This window comes from Suricata suricatta, chromosome 15 (assembly GCF_006229205.1).
Source record: "Suricata suricatta isolate VVHF042 chromosome 15, meerkat_22Aug2017_6uvM2_HiC, whole genome shotgun sequence".
Classification (NCBI taxonomy): Eukaryota; Metazoa; Chordata; class Mammalia; order Carnivora; family Herpestidae; genus Suricata; species Suricata suricatta.
This window is the reverse complement of record NC_043714.1, coordinates 40,089,302-40,101,447: the sequence shown is the minus strand read 5'-3', so window position 1 is coordinate 40,101,447 and position 12,146 is coordinate 40,089,302.

Sequence of the window (12,146 nt, the reverse complement as noted above, 5' to 3'; positions counted from 1 at the left end):
GTCGTCGGCTCGCGCGGAGGGATCCATGCTTGGTAAGGTCAGAATAGCCTGAAGCAGCCAAGGCTCTGCAAGCTCCTGAAACTAACCAGCCAAAGCCCGCATGCAGGATGAAGAGAGAAGAAATTTCTGGGAAACTCTTCCTGCCCACATGCGCTGGCGTGTACTGACTGGGCTGTATTACCAACAGGAACAACAAAATGCTGCGTTGAACAGTCCTGGAAGTTTGAGCATATCTTTTGTTTCTCAGAAAATTCCTTCAGTGTGGTTGGTTTGTACAAAATCTTAGTGTCACATGTTTTTTTCCTTTTTAAAAATATATATGCATTTTAACTTTTAGAGAGTAAGAGAGAGAGAAAGGGAGAGGCTGAGAGAGAGGGAGAGAATCCCAAGCTCAGTGCAGAGCCTGACGCGGTGCTTGATCCCACGAACCATGAGATCATGACCTGAACCGAAATCAAGAGTCAGATGCTTAACTGACTGAGCCACCCAGGTGCCCCTCACATGTTTTAAAAATCAGTTTCTGAGTGAAGAAAATTTATTAAATATCCATAATAATGAGGAAAGGGAAAATGCTACTAGAAACCAATTTTTGTAAAATCGGCATCATTTCTGCTTTTAAAGATTGGGCAGCATGTTTCAGATCAAGGTAAGGATGCCTCATCTAAGAATTTAGCATGATTCAAAGAAAATGTCAATTTCCCCCAATGTCTGCAGGTTTTTTAATGTAACGAATGGAAGGTGACCATCATGGTTGACTTTGTCTTTTTTTTTTTTTTTAACTGTCACCCATGTATTAGGCTCCTGCATTCTTTTTTTTTTTTTTTTAAATATTTTATTGTCAACTTAGAGCCTGGAGCCTGCTTCTGGTTCTGTGTCTCCTTCTCTCTCTACTCCTCCCCCTCTCATGCTCTGTCTCTGTATCAAAAATAAATAAAAACATTTAAAAAATTAAAAAAAATAGTTTATTGTCAAATTGGTTTCCATATAACACCCAGTGCTCTTCCCCACAAGTGCCCTCCTCCATCACCACCACCTCTTCCCCCCCCTTCAACCCTCAGTTCGTTTTCAGTATTCAATAGTCTCTCAAGGTTTGCGTTTCTCTCTCTCCCCAACTCTCTTTCCCTCTTCCCCTCCCCCTGGTCCTCCATTAGGTTTCTCCTGACTTTGTCTTTTTGCGAAGCATTGCACTGAGTCTCATGTCTTTTGAGGACCAGTAAGAAAGAAACAGAATCAAACCGTGTTTTGATTTATATAATCAAGTGGGGTTCTGAGAGTCCCAGGATAATCTGTGGGGAAGGGAGGATGGGTGAGGAAACATGGCAGAAGCCAGTTTCTGGGTATTTTAAGGTTAATTATTGAAAGAAAGGATGGCAGCAAAGTGCCCCAGCCCCCCGGGGCTGGCCTGGGAGTCACCCACTATCTTTCAGACTCTCTCCTACGATTTTCCCACAGGCTTTTTAATTCATGTCCTTATAGGTATTCAGCCGCCTGGTTCTGAAGCATGTTAGCGTCTCATGCGAATAGCCAGGGATGGAGTTTTTTCTAAATTAAAAAACTGTAAAAACAGTGATTTGACGGGAGTGAGGAGAGAGAGGAATAACCGGGTTAAGTTTGCTCTCTCTGCATTTGAGTTTTATAAGAGAGTCTCAGATGAAATAATCACACTGAACAGTTGCTGTGAAGATCTCTTTGTGGGGGAGAATGGCAGCTTGAATTAATTGGGCTTTTTTTTTTTTTTAATCTCCAGCCACGTAAGAAAGATAACCACAGGACTGTGGTAATTATAGAGTACGCAGAGCGATTTGTTCAAGGTAAACCTAGCTGGTGGAACTAGGGACTCTGTAAACATTTTGTCACTTTGCACATTTTGCAGACAACTTTTAAGGGCGCATCAGCTTGTTCAACGGGCTTCCTTGGGTGAGCTCTGCCATTGGAGACACTGACTTCAGCTTTTAATCCTTCTTCCATTTGAGCTGATGCCTTTAATGTTTTTTCTGCCATCAGTTATGTGGCCAGTGCACCTGTCCTGGTGGAAGGCTCTGGTCAGGGCTCTGGGCCTGGCTGGCCCGCAGGATGCGTTTCCAGAGAATGGGAGCAATGAGAGGTCCCCTCCTACAGCCCACTGCTCCTTCGCTGCTCTTTTCTCCAGGTTCCTTTGCCTGGAATGACTGACATCCTTACAGGAGGTGAGCACACAGGCGAAGGAAGGAACAGAAAGGGCCTTTGCTGATGGAGCCATTGACTCCAAAAGAATTAGGGAGGTTTTTCCTCACTGGTTTCCTATTTTCTAGCTACATGCCATGCTAAAAAGTGTTAGAGAATCTTTTTACAAAAGTGTTTCTTTTTTTTTTTTTATGTCAACCGCATCCCTTAGAATTTTATGGAAGCAACCCACAACACAGAGCCCCCCACACGCCCACACGTGCCCACACATACACACCCCTCAAATAAAACTTTTCTGTTAGAATATTTGTACTATGACAAGAATTCTAATCTGTTCTGTTCTGTTCCATCCCATTCCTTTGATTAAAAAACTGCTGGTTATTATTCATTGCTCTGATGTCACAACCCACAGTTTGTAAAATACTGCAATCTAGAGCGTTTGGCATTAGGTCACAATAGCAGAGCTGTCCATTTGTTTTTAAGGCCACATGCCTGGAAAATGACTAGAAGAAGGCAGAGTAGGAATCCCTGCTCTCTGATCATCCTTTGCCACTTCTATTTAACCATCCTTAAATAAAGTCACTGTGACCTTCCTGAAAGGGTGCCCACCCTTCTCTGAGCTGGTTGAATGGGGGTCAGGAAGGCAAGGTTTCTCAACCTAGCTCTTGTGTGAACTCTGCCACCAACCGTGAGACCCTGGACAGGATCCAAGTCACCTTCCTTTCTCTCATCTGAAAAAGAATAGTCCTATCAACAGCTAAGGTATTCCTATGCACCAGTCACTATTCTAAGTGTTTTATGTAAATTAATTCACTTAACGGTCACTGCAAAGCTGTGAGTTTGATGCTACGTTGAGCCCATGTTATAGCAAAAAGTCAAGATCTGGAAAGGTTATGAGAGAAGCCGAGGCCGCAGACCTACGATGGTAGAGGCGGGACTTGTGCCTGGCCAGCCCGCCCCCTGTTCCACTCTACTGCTCTGGGGCCAGTTGCGCTGAGTGACCTCCTAGGCCTTTCTCAAATCTGAGTTTCTGTGACTCTCCTTGTCACGGTGGTTCAAAGTTTCTCAAAAGTGAGTCTCGCCAAATTATTGTCCCTGTCATTCTTCCGGAAAAGTTCTGTGATATATGTCTTACTTCTGTAAGACAAACTCCAGCCAAAGTTTCTTATTCTGGAATGAGGTTGTGTGTATGAGTTCAGTTCAGGTGGTCAGAGAACACGGAAGTTAGGTAAGTTGATAAAATCCCTCGAGGAGGTGTTTTCTTTCTTCATCCTTCATCCCCACGTATACTACAGCCCCTCCCCCTGCGGGACGCACCGGACCCTCGGTCGATGCGGGCACCATCACACATGTCTGTTACAGTCAAGATTCAGAGAGGACAGGCTAGCAGGCCAGCCTTCTCGATGGGACACACGCGTGAGCAGGGAGTCGGTGGTGGGAAAACACAGGGTTCAGAAGATTCAGAAGAATCCAGCCATGTGTCAACACAGATGCCAAGCATGTGCTCCGGAGTAATGGAAGACAAAGTTAAGGCTAACAGTAGCAGGCCTTGAATGCCGGGGAAGCCAAAATGCCTACTGAAAAGGCCTTTAGCATTAAACTTAGACTTTTCAGGTATTATTGTGTTACACTCCTAAAGGGATATTCTTGGCACGTTGGATACTGCCTAAGATTGCTAAAATATGAACTAACTTCTAAGAGCAGGTCAAACAATCCATGGCAGCCATTTAAACCTTCAAAAAAATGTGCAAGGGAATCACAGTATTGGCTCCATCCAATCGTGAAAATGCACCCCACAGAGAAAGAATCAGTATTTATTTGATGCTATTTTTAAACAAACATCAAATAATAAAATCCTTATGGGGAGATAGGGTTTGCCCCTGCTATCAGGGCCACGGTGGGAAAATAAATCTATCCAAGGGACACATTTAAATAAAAAGAAAAGATTAGTTTCAAGTGGTAAGGTTTGGGGGTTTTTAAGGAGGAAAAGATTTCAATTCACTTGGTGTTTAAATTAGAATCAACGGGAAAGCAAAGTTTTTTGAATGGGCTTCTGTACCCAGTTCTAGCTACTTCAAGGAGAGGAAGAGAAAGAGAGGTAGACTGAGGAAGAGAGAGGAAAGGAAGGCAGGGAGAAGGAGGAGGGGATGAGGGACCAGGCGTGGGAGCCGGGGGAGCCCCAGTGGCTGAGCGGAGCCTGCAGAGCGTTCGGGAGGATGCCATGATGAAAAGTCTAAGAGAGTCAGGGCATGGAAACAACTGAAGTCCAACTGCGGAGGTCTTACCTGAGGGAAGAAACACCACGAACTGAGGGGGGTTCACACCATCTAGCTGGAGAGGTGAGGAACGGGATTCTAATCCCCAAAGGACTCCCAAGAGTTTTTCACTTGAAATTCGTGTAGACAGGTGTAAAGTCACCCTCGGTGATGCCTGTTACCAGAGCCTGCCTGTGCAACAGGGTTAAAAAGCCAAAAATGTAAAAAAAAAAAAAAAGTTGTCTAGAAACGTCTGTCTTTAAACATATTATTTTACAAATGGACATTTCTTGAATTGTTTTATTAAATTTTTGTACTTTTTTTACTGAAATAAAATATGCACAAGAAAATTGGCCGTTTTAGCCATTAAAAAATATTTTTAATGCTTTTAATTGATTTTTGAGAGACAGAGACAGCATGAGTAGGAGAGGGTCAGAGAGAGAGGGAGACACAGAATCCGAAGCAGGCTCCAGGCTCTGAGCTGTCAGCACAGAGTCCAATGCGGGGCTCAAACCCATGAATGTGAGGCCATGATCTGAGCCGAAGCCAGATGCCCAACTGACTGAGCCACCCAGGTGCCCCCATTTTAGCCATTTTTAAGTGTACAGTTATGTTGTTGCGTTACTGTGACCACCATCAATCTCTAGAATTTTCTCATCTTCCCAAATTGAAACTTTGTATTTATTAAACATTAACTCCCCATTACAACCCCTAGACCTCACCCCCTCCCCGAACCACCCCCCCCGCACCCCCCCCCACCCCGGGGCCTTTGGCAATCACTATCTACTTTGTCTCTGTACTTTTTTTTGAAGACCAATTCATTATGGTTTGTAACTGTGACATTTCATAAACTTAGCATTTGGGAAGCAAAATCAAAGAGTGAAGCCTGTTTGAGGAAAGGTAGGGCTTACACTGACTTTTCAAACCTTAAATCCCATATTTGCCGATTTCAAAATGAAATTTCAACCATTTCTCAGATTTTTTTAAATGTTTATTCATTTTTGAGAGACAGAGACAGAACAGAGTGTGAGTAGGGAAGGAGCAGAGAGAGAGGGAGACACAGAATCCGAAGCAGGCTCCAGGCTCTGAGCTGTTAGCACAGAGCTCAACGTGGGGCTTGAACCCACGAACCATGAGATCATGACCTGAGCCAAAGTCAGACACTTAACTGACTGAGCCATCCAGGTGCCCCCCATTTCTCAGATTTAAAGTGTTCATTTAATTAGTGCTAAATGAAGAGGCAACAAATTTGACTTTATCTTCAGTGAATCCTAGACACAGATATACTAGAGTACTGTGTTTTAAAAGTACATGAAATTAGATAGTTATATCAGTCATTTCCATTTGACTAGAATATATTGAAACTAGTGAGGGTAGGCTTATGCCCTAAATATTAACATAAAATATATGAAATTGCTTCTAAAACAATCGAGGAAGCAGACACCACGTTTGATGGAGTAGTTGTACTTTGCGATTTCTTTCACAAGTTAAACCTGGCATTTAAACAGATAGAGAAGTGAGTGATAAACAATTGATACTGAAATCATTTAGCTAATACGATTTAGAGTTCTGAAGCAAAAATAGATTATGATAAATTGATAGTAAACGTGACATTCTCAGTGCATGTAAACAAACCCTGAATTTGAGAACCTTTGTGTTCCCAGAGCCCTAGTAAATACACTTTTAACAGAGATCTCATGTAAAGTAGCCATATGCTTATAATTATCCAAATATTGTCGATCCCCTGTGTGAGATTTCACATCTTTATTGCTTCTATTTTAATGTTTACAAAGTTGGTAGTAATTTTTAAAACCAAATCTGATCCTAAACAGGAAAGACAATTTCCTATGTAATTGTAATTCTCTATGCGAGATTTGGCAAGGATCAAATCGTTCCTAGGATTTAATCATCTTTACTCTTGTAAGCTCATTTGAGAAAGCACTTTGTCTGCTCAATTTAAGTATCCCAATACCTATTAGCAAACTGCAATGTGTTTTTAATCTAGAATATTTGGACAAACATAAAACATGTCGAATCATTACAGAAGAAAAGTGTTGCCACCAATCCACAGTGAAATACAGTAAAAGCTCACTCTGTCAAACACAGTTAGCCTTTTGAGAGGAGTTACTTAACAAAAAGAAATTCTTAAGAGGACATGAAAGCTAGTCAGACTGACTTTTTAAAATGTAATTTTGGAGCAAATGTATAACAATGGAGAACTACTAAAGTTAACAGAATTATTTGAGACTTAAATCCAAATGGTCAAGTAGTGAATGACCACCATACTTACTGAATGTCTGTAATAAAAATTTACATGTGCTGTTATATGTGTTGCCTGCATAAAAAACCTAGATGGGTGGGATTTTACCTCCATCCAAGGGGACAAAAGTAAAGTTAGAAGATTTTGTGTTCACGTGGCTGGGGAGTGAGAGAGAACTGGGATCTGGGATCAGAACCATCAGCTCCAACCCCTCCCCCCTTTCTTTCACATCCGTAGTACATACGATGCCTACAGCCCGTTTCATTCTGATGCAGTTTCTGTCTCCCTTCCAGCTTCCACACAAGCCCGACCCTGCTTCCTTTTAGAGATCTGACCGGATTAGGCACATTTGGCCTGTTATGACTGCAGGCAATTAAATACACCTGGTTCACATGGAGGATGAAAATTATTTGCTCATTAGGAATAAGAATCACTAATTTGAGAATAAAGTTGCATACTATGCATTTCCTTTGCAGCTTTGTCTTCAAATCAAAGCATTTCTTGAAGTTCTTGGCAGGTAGATCGCCCCTATTTCATGCTGCGGACAGTGCGGACCAATGATTCTCAAACCTGGGCACGCCTCAGAATCCCGGAGGGCCTGTTGAAGTGTAGGTCGCCGGGCCCCAGCCCCAGAGTTTCTGGTTCAGTAGATCTGAGGTAAGGCCCAGAAATTTGCATTCCTAACACACTTCCCAGTGATGTTGATGTGACGCCCCTGGTCAAGGGACCGCCCTTTTAGAGCTATTGGTATTGGAAACTACAACATGGTTGGACATCTGTGTGCCATGCGGTGCAACCAAACAAAAGAGAGCAGTGAGTGGGTTGATGTGACACTCCAGGGGGTCTTCGTGCTTCTCCTGATAATTCAGCATCGAAGCTCACATTCCCTGCCAATCTCAGTGCTGGAGGCAGGTGTGGGACGGACTACATCTGAGTCAAGCGATGGAGTGGGGAAACTGAGGCCAGAGAGGTTGTGAGTATACCAGCAGGCACGATGATGTTTCATTCCGTTTCATTTAACTTGTCTGTGAGTCATTCTGTGAACGAATGGGAGTGCCAAGCCAACTAGCAGAGGGGACAGAGGGACCACAATTATCAGTCCCATACAAAGTGAGGAACAGGAGGGTGTCAGAGCTGGTCCCTCCCAGTCTAAGGTGTGAAGAAGAAGCTGTATCTTATGTGTACCCTTTCCGCCGAGGTTTTGTCATCTAGTGTTTGGTTTGGTTTTGTCTCACCCTCTGCTGAGAGTCCTCACCTTTTCCCAGCTGCTACATTTTTTTACTCTTTGAGGAACATTGTTCATTCATGACTCTGAGCCAATGGCTTCTTTTTTCCTTTTGGAGTGAACTTTTCTGCAGATGAAATTTTATGAAAATGTCAAAAACCTAAGAGCAGGGCTGCTCGGGTTGGAGTAAGTATGGTCGATCTGAGCCTCACCTGGCTGGCTTCCTTCTTAGAACTTTTTTTTAAAAAAACATTTTTAAAGTGTTTGTTTTTGAGAGACACAGAATGTGTGTGTGTGTGTGTGTGTGTGTGTGTGTGTGTGTGTGTGTGTGTGAGAAGAGAGAGAGAGAGAGCAGGAGATGGGCAGAGATAGAGAGAGAGGGAGGCACAGGATCCGAAGCAGATTCCTGGTTCTGAGCTGTCAGCACAGAGCCCGACACAAGCCTCGAACTCACAAGCTGTGAGATCAGATCATGACCTGAGCTGAAGTCAGATGCTTAACCCACTGAGCCACCCACCGAGCCACTCAGTTACTTTTATTAAAGTTGCTTTTCAAGTGACATTTTAATGAAAAATGACATAATAAAAGAGTACCTTTATTTAAGAGTACCTTTCTCCTTGGGTAAATATGAAATAATAACTTAGGGACAATGACAGCACAGATTTCAGGCCAGTTCTCTTTGCTTTTGGTCCAGTATTTCTGGGCAGGCACATCTCTCACGTATGAAGGCTGTGTTGTCAGATGCTACACACACTAGAGAGTCAAATGACTGTCTAATTTCTTAAAATCATGTTCGTAGATGTCCCCATCCCTTGCTCATCTTGGCAAGCGCCTATAAAACCATGCTGTTAGCACGGTTTGAGTGCTCCACGTAACTCCCTCGCTGTCCACAGGGGGGCAGCACATACCACACTGCACGTTGTCCCTATTCCCTTCTACGTGGGGGGCTGGAGCGGGGATCTAACCGTGGAAAGACAGCCCCAGGAAACTGCTGAAGGTACCTACACCAGACCTCGGTTCAGCTCAAGAAACTCTGGCCCTTTTTAAATGTTCTTCATAGATGAAACCGCTGAAGAAATATGAGAGAATCGAAGACTGGACTGAAAACCTAAACTCTATAGACTAGTTCAAATTCTCAAAATGTTGTGAGAAGATCTAAAAGCGTATGTTAACTTGTAGTTTTTTCTCTGTACCTTTATTTTTAACACACGCACGCACGCACAGCAAAGGCGTTGGCATGGCCTTACACTGGGGTAAATTCCCCATGAGGGAGGAAGAGATAAGGTTTTATACAAGACTGTGGATCACGGCCATGATATTTGAAATATGAGATGTTTTTTAATACAGGGGAAGCCTTGGATTAGGAGTCAGAATGACTTGCCTCCCAGGCCTGACTAGACCATTGACTAGCTTGTGACCTTGGGCCCAACCCCTGAGTTTATTTGCTCACCTGTAAATCAGCGCTGCAGCCGCGCAAGCCTGCACTTTCCTTGCATAGACCAGAAGCGGGTAGCTATGAAGGGGAGTAATATCTTCCCACGAGGGAGTCCTGGAGCCAGGAAGACAGACCACATCCTTTGTGGTCCCTGTCCCAGTGTCATTTACGCTAACACATGACTCCATCTAGTGTGCGGAGAGATCCCAAGCCACAGCAAATAGACTCATTACTTTGTTTCCTGTTTACCGATAACTTGGGGCTGATAATGATTGCTGTGAGCAAAATGAAGAGAGAACACGCAGCGTTGCCGTTGCAGGCAGGAAACATTCTTATTGGATGGAGGGTCTGAAGCCATGAATCATCATTAACTAGACTCCATACTGATAGAAATTAAAACACTGATAACACAAACCACAAGTGTTCATTTCCCGGAGGGAAGGGATGGAGAGAGACCGCAAGGAGGAAGCTTCTTCTGGATGACACTCCACGGGCGGATGTGCAGAGCCAGAAGCAGGGCAGGCCAGGAGACACGGCGTGCATTCCAGGGGTGACAGGTAGGCAGAAGGGGAAGCGCTGCTTCTGCTGGTGGGAAATGAGTTTGGAGTCTGTGGTTTTGCAGAGGTGGCGTGTACAGGCCTGGAGAAAGGGGGTGAAGACCTGCAGAGAAGGGCAGAAGGGCACAGGGGAGAGACGTGGGGGGAGATGGGCTTGGCAGTGATACAGAAAGCAAACAAAAGAATGAAAAGAAGGACCAGCAAACATGCTTCGGGCATAATGCTAAGTGACAGGGGTGGGATGCTGCACCGTATCTCTCTCTGGATTGCACTAATATGGAAATGACGTGCACACACACACACACACACACACACACAGAAGGGATGGAAGGGAACTCACAACAGTAAAAACATTGTGATTTCGTGATTTGTTGGAGTGGCAAAAATCTGAGAAACTTTTCCCTGTTCAGTGTCATTCCCTTTCCTGTTGCTAATTTAGTGAATAGTAAGCAATTTTAATGCACAGAGAGGAAGGAAGATAAGGTTATGGTAAAGCGTCTTTTGAGTCTACAGGTCAGAACCTGACGATCACGAAGTCAAAACTGGGGGATGTATTTGGGCCTGGGATCAGGCCACAGGGGCATCTCTGGATGAGAACAGCCAGCACAGACCCTTGAGCAGTGTGACCTTAGGTCTCAGTTTCCCTGGGTGTAAAATAGGGAAAATAACAGCACTTATTGGGCTATTACAATCCTGCCGGTTCACAAGTTCTGTTAGGGGTTTGCCATGACCCGGGGGAGGCTGGGGCCCAGGAAGCTAGGCAGAGCCCAGACTTTGAGGAAGTTAAGGCATGAAGGGAGAGGGGAAAGAGCAACTCCCTCCTGCAGCCAGGTGAGTGGATGTCTGCAGGGACAGAAAAAGGCTGGGAAAAGCAAAAGCGAGAGGAAGAGGAGTAGAAGACTGGGAGCACACACATAAAAACAGTGTGGAAGGAAATCATCTGAAATCAAATAAAACCATAAAGAAGAAAAAGGCAAGCATGAGATAGAGGTTTAGGGACAGCAATGGGTCCTTCGATGCTGGAATGGGAACACTGGACTTGAGGTCCGTGTTCTCGATTCTCTCCCTGGCTGCATGTCCTCTTCTCTGAGTGTCCTTGGAAAACTCATTTATCCCGTCTCATTTTTTTTTTTTTTAAGTCTGTGAAAGTGAAAATTGTGAGGCCAACCTCACAGAGCTGTTGGGACAACTAAAGGAGAGCATGTTATGGCTGGTGGCTGAACACCCAAAAAATGCACGAGATTCTAGACCATAGCATTCCAGGACACAGAGCACTGTGGGAGAGAAGCAGTCCTCCGCCTTGACTTCCAGCGTGCAGGCCCAGGAATGAGCGAGGCAGTGGGCGGGGAAGACACGCGCGGGGAATCTGGGGACAGATAAAGGAAACTCGTGATGGGGCGAGGCTGGGCTGAAGAGAAACAGATTGGGGAAGAGCTGCAAAGGGAGGGGTCCACTGAAAGAGGAGGGGGAGACCGCGGAGGGAGAGGGTGGGAAGGCAGAGATGGGAGGGCAGTGTGAGAAGAAAAGCAGGCTGGGGAAAGGGACTGGAATGCAGAAGGAACTCCGGGAAGGAGAGTGTTGAAGGCGGGAGGGAAAGAAGACAGGGAAAATGGGGATGCAGTGGAGTGGGGGTCCAGGCCGCGAGAAGAAAGAGGACCCCGGGAAGAGACGGAGGAGAAAAGAAGCGGCGAAAGCCAGCGCCAGAAGAGGCTGGAGACGTCGAGAAGAGAGGCTGGGGCCTGCAGTAGAGCGCAGCAGCTTGCAGCATCCATCCGGACTCTAAAGACTCGTGGCCTTTGCTTGACCTCGAGGGTCGGGAACAGACGCCCTGTCTTTGTGGAGAGCGGTACCCCACCGAGAGAATGGGGCTGTTCGGGGCTGGGCCGTGCGCCGGGAGCGCGCTGAGGCTTCGCCGGCCCCGGGCTGGCCCCTGAAGGCATCGAGAGGCTGGGGCCGAGGAAGGAAGGTATCAGCACCCAGTGCCAGAGCGCAGTCCGCTGCAGAGGCGCCTGCCAGGAGCAGTCTCCGGGGGGCGCCTCCGCCGCTTCCCTTCTCCGGGGCCGCTTGCTCCCCGAACTGTGGAGGCGACCGGAGAGGACTTAGCGCCCGGGCTGCGCTGCGGTGGGGTGGCCCGAGCTTCCGACAGTGCCAAGGGGACTCCGGCACCGCGGATGCTCCTGGCCTCCCCGCCGCCGGGCGGCCGCGCCCGCCTTCCCCCGCCCGGCGCTCCGGGCCCGCTCTGCGCTCGCCG